Consider the following 8,318-nt stretch of genomic DNA (forward strand, 5'->3'; position numbering starts at 1 on the left):
TACTCCTTAAAGGAAGATCAATTGACTCCTTTAAGAATACACAAAGATTTTTCTTTATAATGCTAAGAACACTGGAAAACCAGCTCCCTGACATAAACTGAAGCTTGTATACTACTTCTGCTATTTCCACAAATGCAGGACTGAGATTTCCTTGTAAAAGAAGGTGTAAGCCAACAAAGACATATATTAAGGCTCTGCTCTGTGTAGTCTAGAGCATGTCCTATAAGAGCAATGCTTTTGGTCTTGATGAGTGAGTTTCTTAAACATATATCAAGCCAAAGTAAAAGAAGAAATAGTGGTGAATATATGTGAAGACAGACAGGCAAACACCACCAAATTAGGTATTCAACATATTCATCAGAAGTCATCAGGAAAGTTCCATTGACGTAGTCAGCTGGAGTTTGCAATGGAGAGAGTCCTAGACGGAGGATAGTAACTCTTCAGGTGAGACATTCAAGTAAAAGAACAAATGTTAACAGACAGAGATAACTATCAAACTGTGCACTCACAATATGTCATAGAAACCAACTGGGGAAATGAAGCAGTCAGCTGGGGTTATCAACTGAGCTTTCACTCTCCATGAATAAACCTCCCATGCAGGCATTTTAACATTTGGGAGACAATAGCAACCTCTATTGGAAATGATTTGCCTTCCAGCTATCGTCTAGGACATGATGTTTTTATTCTTGGAGTATTTTGCTGTTGTCTTCCCTTCTTGTCACAGAGTTAGGGGGACAGTCCACTGCAGAAAAGGGGCCTTGGAAGACACTTTGAGATAGACAACTCTAATTCCAGAGGTAGCTTCTCAAGAAGTTCAAGTAGCACATGATAATGTACCAACACAATGCACATTACAACCCCTATATGTTACACTCTCAGCTCTCACTGCCATGTCATCCCACAGATATCATCTTTTACCCAACCAAGCGCTCAACAGCCAAGCTGGCTAGTACTACAGGTTGTTCTTGGACTCTAGAATGAACTCTGTTCTCTTGGCATTTCACATTTCATGGATCTCTCCCAACATCACTATCATTCTCCCCCAGGAAGACCTCTTTCAAGTCATAATTGTACCAACACTTCTATTAAAATATTTCTTAAGTCCCCTGGTGGCACTGGAACCATCCCCCCCCCCAATCCTTTGCATTCCATAATGCTTGGCACCTCCTCTTGTGATTTCTTCTCGATTCTATTGCAATTGATATTCTCACATCTGTCTTCTCTGATAGAGAAGAAGAGCTATAAAGGAAGGTATAAGTAAGAATTCCTTTTGATGTCTCCATTATCAAATGTTGTATCCAGAAGAGAGTAAGTAGAGAGGGAAGGGAGAGAGAGGTGGGCAGGCCAACGAAAGGAGGAGTAAGATAATTCTGTCCTTTCAAATATTTTCAGGGTTTTTTAGTTTTCTAAAATTTTCTTTCATTCTGTAATGTTAATAAAATGTAAAATTTCTCCTGGAAACTTAGGTGATAGAACAAAATGAACACTTGAAGCAATTTGCATGGTGTGTGCAAGCAGTAGAAACCCAATAAATGCAGAGCAATGTGAATGTAGGACATGGCCAATGTGGAACGGAACTGAGGGAGTCGGGCTATGAAGGGCATATGTCCATTGCCCCAGCTGTGTTGAGGCAGGGTGTACTGCTTCAAGAAATGAAGTCACGATCGATCATCGGAAATTCACTGTCTCCTCTGAAAAATTACCTGGTGGTTGATTAGCCAATAATGTATGTTTTAAATGTATAAGTAGATACACAATGTTGTTAATATTTCCATCAAGATAGAAACTGATAACAAAGTACCACCATTATAATTTTTACTTCTAAAAATGTATTTTAATTCTTCAAGATTATAATTTAATTATGTTTCTTCCTTTCCTTTGGTCCCTCCAAATCTTCTTCCCATATACCCCTCTCCACTCTTCTTCAAATTCATGGCTTTTAAAAACTAAATGTTATCACAGTTGTGTGTGTGTGTGTGTGTGTGTGTGTGTGTGTGTGTGTGTATTGTGTATTACTAAGTATAACACATTCAGTCTATATAATGCTACTTGTATGCTTTTTCAGGGGTGACCATTTGGTACTGGACAACCAACTGGCATGCTCTTCCCCAGGTAAGATGACCTTTCTCACTCCCAGTGTTCCTTAGTTGTCTATACTTTTTGTGTAGAGTTGAGAATTCCTGAGCTTTTCTCTGTCTACTTTGGCAGGTTCATTAGTGTCACCCTTATTCGGTTAACATCTGGCTAGCCATATTGGTAAGACTTTAATGAACGTCGCTTCTGACATTACTAGATGACAATCTCACAACAAAGGCCCTCTGGCTCTTGTAGTCATTCTGATCCCTCTTTCACAATTGTCCTTGAGTCTTAGGTAGGGGAGTGTTTTGGAGACTGAGACAGCTCTATAGCTCTGCATTTGGACTGGTTATGCTTTTCTGTAGCAGTCTACATTTGTTGCAAAGAGAAGTTTCCTTGGTGAGGGTTGAAGACTAACACTTATCTATGGGTATAAGGACAAATGTTTATAGATTTTTACTAGGGATTATAATGTTTTAGTAAATTAGTGATTATAGATTTCTCTCTAATAACTGTGACTTCACTAGCACTATGTAGTTAGCTAGATTTTTAGTACTAGCTAGATATGGTCTCCCTTTTGTCCAATGGGTCTTAAGTCCAATTAGGGAGCTGTTAGCTACTGGTAAGATATGTGTGTCACTACTGCATCCTTAGAATTATAGTGTCATGCTCTTCATTGATGTGGTTCATAGCTGACTGTTGTCTACTAGGTAGATCAGATTCTGTGTGGGTCCTATCCCAGAGGCTTATGTGTCACCTTCTATCACCTTGAAAGCTAGTTTTCAGGGAGGGGACATTCAGCTCATTTCCAGCACAGGGGCCCTGTGTCTGAAGTGCATTTATCTTCAGCAACAGAAACTTACCTTCCATCTTTTGGGAGAAGCCAAATGCAGCAGCAAAAGGCTACATGTTTTGAGAATCCCTTGAACAGCCCTGTTCAACAGCACAAAAGAGGGCTTGTCATGTCTGTTATTGAGGTTTGCTTAGGTGGGTTTTGTCTCTTGGAGGGAGCATTGTCTGCTAAGATAATAATGATCTATTGAAATTATACTCGTATACTTACACATTGTCTTACATGCATTAGATTTTCGTAAGTTGTTAATAGTATGATTGTGTGTGGTTTCTCCCCATATCCTTATTGACTCCCAACTTCTTTTGTATTTAATTCCTTCCCTTCACTAAGGAGCCCCCTTTCTCATCTCCCTATCAGATCGTGCATATTGTAATATTCCCCTTTACCCTCCCCCTATCTTCTGAATTTCTCTTGCACCATCCTCCTAAGGAGTTCTCCCTTTTCATTTCACCTATCCCATGCACATCCCTTCTGGGTGTTCTCCATTCCCCTTCTTTGGGTAATGGTTCTGTTTTGCTTTCCTGGTTTGTGTAGTCACTACAGGCTATGTACTCACCTCTGCAGATTTGGATCTAAGCCTCCAACGAGAGAGAATATATGACTTTTGTTTTCCTCTGTCTGGGTTATTTCACTTGATATTACATTTTCTAGTTTTATTCATCTACCGGGAAAGTTTATGATTTCATTTTTCTTTACAGCCGAATGTCATTGTGTGTATGCATCACATTTTCATTCTCTGTTTGTCAGGTGAAGGATTGTTTCTGTTTTCTAGCTATTGTTTATAGAGCAGCAATGAACAGGGCTGAGCAAATAAATGTCTTTAGAGTAGAATGTTAAGATTTTGGGGCGTATTCTAAGGAGTGATACATCTGGGTCATATAGTGATTCTGTTGGTAATTTTTGAGAATTCTCCATAACAGTTTCCACAGCAGCTGTACCCGTTTGCGATCCCAGTGAATAATGTTTCCCCCTTTACTCCATCTCCTCCAGCATTTGTTGTAGGTTGTTCCCATGATCTTTGTCATTCTGACTGAATAAGATGAAATCTCAAGGTTGGTTTGATTTGAATTTCCACTATATATTTTAAAGAATTAAAAAAATATGTGTATGTTCTGCATTCATGGATATATGTGCATCGTATGTATGTCTGGTGCCCAAGAAGAACAGAAGGCATCAAGTCTTCTGGAATTGGACTTACAGATGGTTCTAAGTGCTACATGGAAGCTGGGAACCTATCTCAGGTCCTGCACAAGAGTAGCAAATGCTCTTAATCTCTAAGCTATCTCTCTAACACCCACTCTTAGATTGCTCAGCCCCACTATGTTTCAAAATGTGGACAAGGAGCTGGTGAGATGGCTTAGCTAGTGAAGATGCCTGCAGTTAAGTCTGATGATTCCTGCCATGGACATGGTGAAAAGAGGGAACTGAGTTTCCGAAGTTGTCCTGGGATTTCCACAGACATTCACACACATACACATATTCACACTCATGAACACATGTACACAAAATAAGTCATTAAAAATGTAATAATTTGGAAAAGATAAAACATGCACCTCAATAGCTAGCAATCTCAAAACTAAGTGGGTTTGAAGTTATATAAGTTGTATAGTGACATTAATCTTTTTATACAAAACGAAATAATAAGACATTATTTTAAGTGCTGACATTTGCCAAATATGTTCAGAGTGTTCTTAGGAGACTGTTGCTCTGATTGCCTGGAGGCTTCATAGGGAGCGATTACCTTTATGCTTTTTTTTTTTTTTTATTTATTTCAAAGTTCAACACCCATCTTTGCAGGTCTAGAAACTCAAATTTCTTGGTACAAGTGTCAAACGAGTTCTTTGGAAAAGACCTCATACCAAACCAACTCAGTTAGGTCACTGTGTCCCAGTTAATCAGGGGATTTGCTAAAGGAGTACATCCATAATGGAAGCCGGGACATAGGTAGAAGGAACAAGCTGGTACAACCTGTATGCGTTTCTCCTCCCTACAGATCTGATAAATAGTCAAGATATAATCAGAAATTTGATTATTGGATCTAGATCCAAAGAAAGCTGCCTGTCTTTAAAAGTGCAGTGGAGTCAGTCCTAGTCAATATGACTACCCCTAAATCCATCAGCAAACAATCTGAGACCAGATCTTCTCAGGGTCCACGCGGACCATCTCTTCTTTCAGCTCACACTTTCCTCCTTAACATAATAAGACTGTCAGTCATATACTTCCATGGCCAGGTAACTAAATATTCCCACTCCCTCAAACACTTTGTCCATGAAATGCCTTTTATACATAGCTCTGGGAGTTGATTTCTGCTGAACTTCCAGACCATGGCAGGCACCTCATGTCCTTTCTGCAGATGCCTTTCTCTGACACTTTACCACGATTTTGATGTGAAACAAAACGTAGACACAATATAAAAAAGATTTTATGAAATGAAGTAGTCCATACACACCTATCCTAATGCGGATGATCTCAACGCAGTTGGAATGATGATGAAAATAAGTAACATCTGTAAGTTTCAGATTTTGTTTTAAAATGAGCATAAAGCTGAATGTGGTAGCTTCCCCTTGTACATCCACTTCAGAGACAGAGGCAGGAATAAACATAATGAGACCCTGACTCAAACAACAAAACAAACAAACAAAAACCCAACAAAACGATTAACTAATGAATAAATAAAATGCATGTACTATTAAGAGTATCTGTGAAATGCTTGGTATAAGGATTGAACAAGGAAATGAAGTTCAGTGTACACTCAGTAGGTCTTAAACAAATAATGATTCCTGATTGGAGAGATGGGTGAGTGGGTAAGAGTGCTTGCTGTGTAAAGATGAAGTCCAGATTTGAATCCCAGGGCTCACATCAAAGACAGGCCTGATCCCATCTATCTCTGTAAGCCAATCACTGAAGAGGATACAGTAAGGAAGACTTCTGGGTTGGTTGGCTACAAGCTTAGCTGAAAAAGCGAAGCTCTACGTTTATTAAAATACTCTGCCTAGTGGAACAAGGGAGTATGACAGAGGAGGACACCCAATGCCCTTCTCTGGTCTCTGCAGTCATGGATAGGTATATGTACCTGAACACACATGTATACATAACACATACACACTTGCACTAAACACACACACACCACACCACACACACACACACACACACACACACACACACACACACAGATTTCCTTTACCTAAGTGAAAGTTATCATAGTAATGGAAATGGCAATATGGCTTATGCTTCAGTTCAGACATGCAGAGGCAAAGTCTGCTCCTTTGTTTTGTGTATAATTAGTACGGTCTTCTTGCGCTCCTACTGCACAGATGTGGGGTTTTAGAAGTCTAGTCCAATCTGATTTCAAGCCTAATAAAGTAGATGCTTTAAATAATCCCTCTAGGTATACTTAATTTTTAGGAGATTTTTTTTTTCAAGTCTCCTTTTCATGATTCTTGTAGCTGCTTGTATTCAAATGCTAATTTGTGTTCCCCCCCAAATTAGTTTGCAGGAGAGGGTCTGCGAATAGCTTCTGGGAACCTGCCCCCAGTTAATTCTGATTGATAAAGATGCCAACAGTCAATAGCTGGGGAGGACAGAAAGAGGCAGGATTGTAGGATTTCCCAGGCTTGGGACCTGGAGTAGGGAAGAAGGAGATTGGTCCTGGAGAGTGAGGATAGAGAAGACAGAGGCTGCCATGGGGTAGGGAAGCAAGGAGAGCACCCTGGGCTCTGGGCGGAGAGAGCATGGCCCAGGGGACTGCACAAGTGGGTCTGGAGTGGCCAAGATGGAACACAGAGCTTACTAAGTAATAACTCAGAATTATCAGAGGGTGGTACATTCTAGCAGTATGGCGGCTAGGCAGTCTCCCAGCTATTGTGTTGCTTAAGGCATATTACAATATAAAGGCTGTGTGTGTGTGTGTGTGTGTGTGTGTGTGTGTCTTTCATTCAGGAAAATAAACCATTGCAGTGGGTACAATTTCTACACCAGGATTTATTAATTGCATATTAATACAATTCTTTCTTAGTTTCTTCTCAGGGTGACATTCAGAGCTTCCTTGAGAGTGAAGCTTCCGAGTTCTTTTGGCATTTTCTGGGATTCCTTTTATCCTCACTCTCTCACACGGCCTCCATGCAGTTCCAGCCTAGGTGGTTAGGATTTCTGTGCAGGGAATTTTTGTGACCCCCCCTTTCCTCACACCTGCCCTTGGAAAATAGTTCAGGTGTCCATTTCCTTCTGATATATACACCTGTCTCTTGGAAGAACTAAGGAATATCCTCTTTCCCTCCAGGATACACAGGAAACTCACCATCTAGCCATTGTCTACCAAAGCACACTGCCTGCACTTTAGCCATTTGTACTTTATGCTGGAGCAGATTGGCCAGGCCAAGACCCTCCAGACATCCTAATGAAAAGCAGAGAAAAGTCCCTCTGCACATCCACCTCCCAATTCTTACATGATACCTCAGATGAGGGAGAGGTGAGAAAAAGAGGGAGAAAGAGAGGGAGAAAGAGAAAGAGAGATCTCAGTTTTAGTGTGTTTAATCATCTATCTATCTATCTATCTATCTATCTATCTATCTATCTATCCATCTATCTATGTATGTATCTGCCATCTATCTATATGTCTGTCTATCTATCTATCATCTATCTATCTATCTATCTATCTATCTATCTATCTATCTATCTATCTATCAATCATCAATCATCTATCACTTTATCATGTATACATACATACATACATACATGTATGTATGTATGTATCTATCTATCCATCTATCTATCCATCTGTCATCTCTATCTATCTACCATCTATTTAAACTCCCCCCTCTTTTTTATATGGCTTAGATGGGAAAGTATGTAAGCTTTTCATTTAGTTTACACCCTTGATATCTAGTCTGTGCAGCGGTAGGTTTCCTGGGTAAGCACTTAGAGGCAGAGTCTTCTCTGGCCTGGAAAAATGCTACAATCAAGATTCACTGGCCTATGATTGGTTTGTCAAAGGGAAGTCAGAATGCTTTTACAAATCAATCCTCTTTCTTCACACATAATGCTTCTGCAGACTGTTTTCTTGCTGTAGGTGTCATGTTTCCACATTCTCCCACTGGGTGGTGAGCTTCAAATGTAAAAGATTGCAAGGGCATGTTTTTTATTATAATGGACTTGTACCCAGTTATTTTCATCTTCCTGTGTTCATGCCATAAACCATGTACTACTGCTGTTCTGTTCTACCCAGGAAAAGAGTGGTGCTTTTTCCAACTCTAACTTCAGATCTGACCATGTGAATTGTTTTGGCTAGCAGTATGATATAGGCAGAAGCAAGGGTGATCATGTAAGCCTTCTTGTACCTTTACTCAGTGAAGGAGGAGGAGGAGGAGAAGGAGGAGGAGGAGGAGGAGGA

The sequence above is a fragment of the Mus pahari genome, chromosome 8, assembly GCF_900095145.1.
Source record: "Mus pahari chromosome 8, PAHARI_EIJ_v1.1, whole genome shotgun sequence".
NCBI classification, from domain to species: Eukaryota; Metazoa; Chordata; class Mammalia; order Rodentia; family Muridae; genus Mus; species Mus pahari.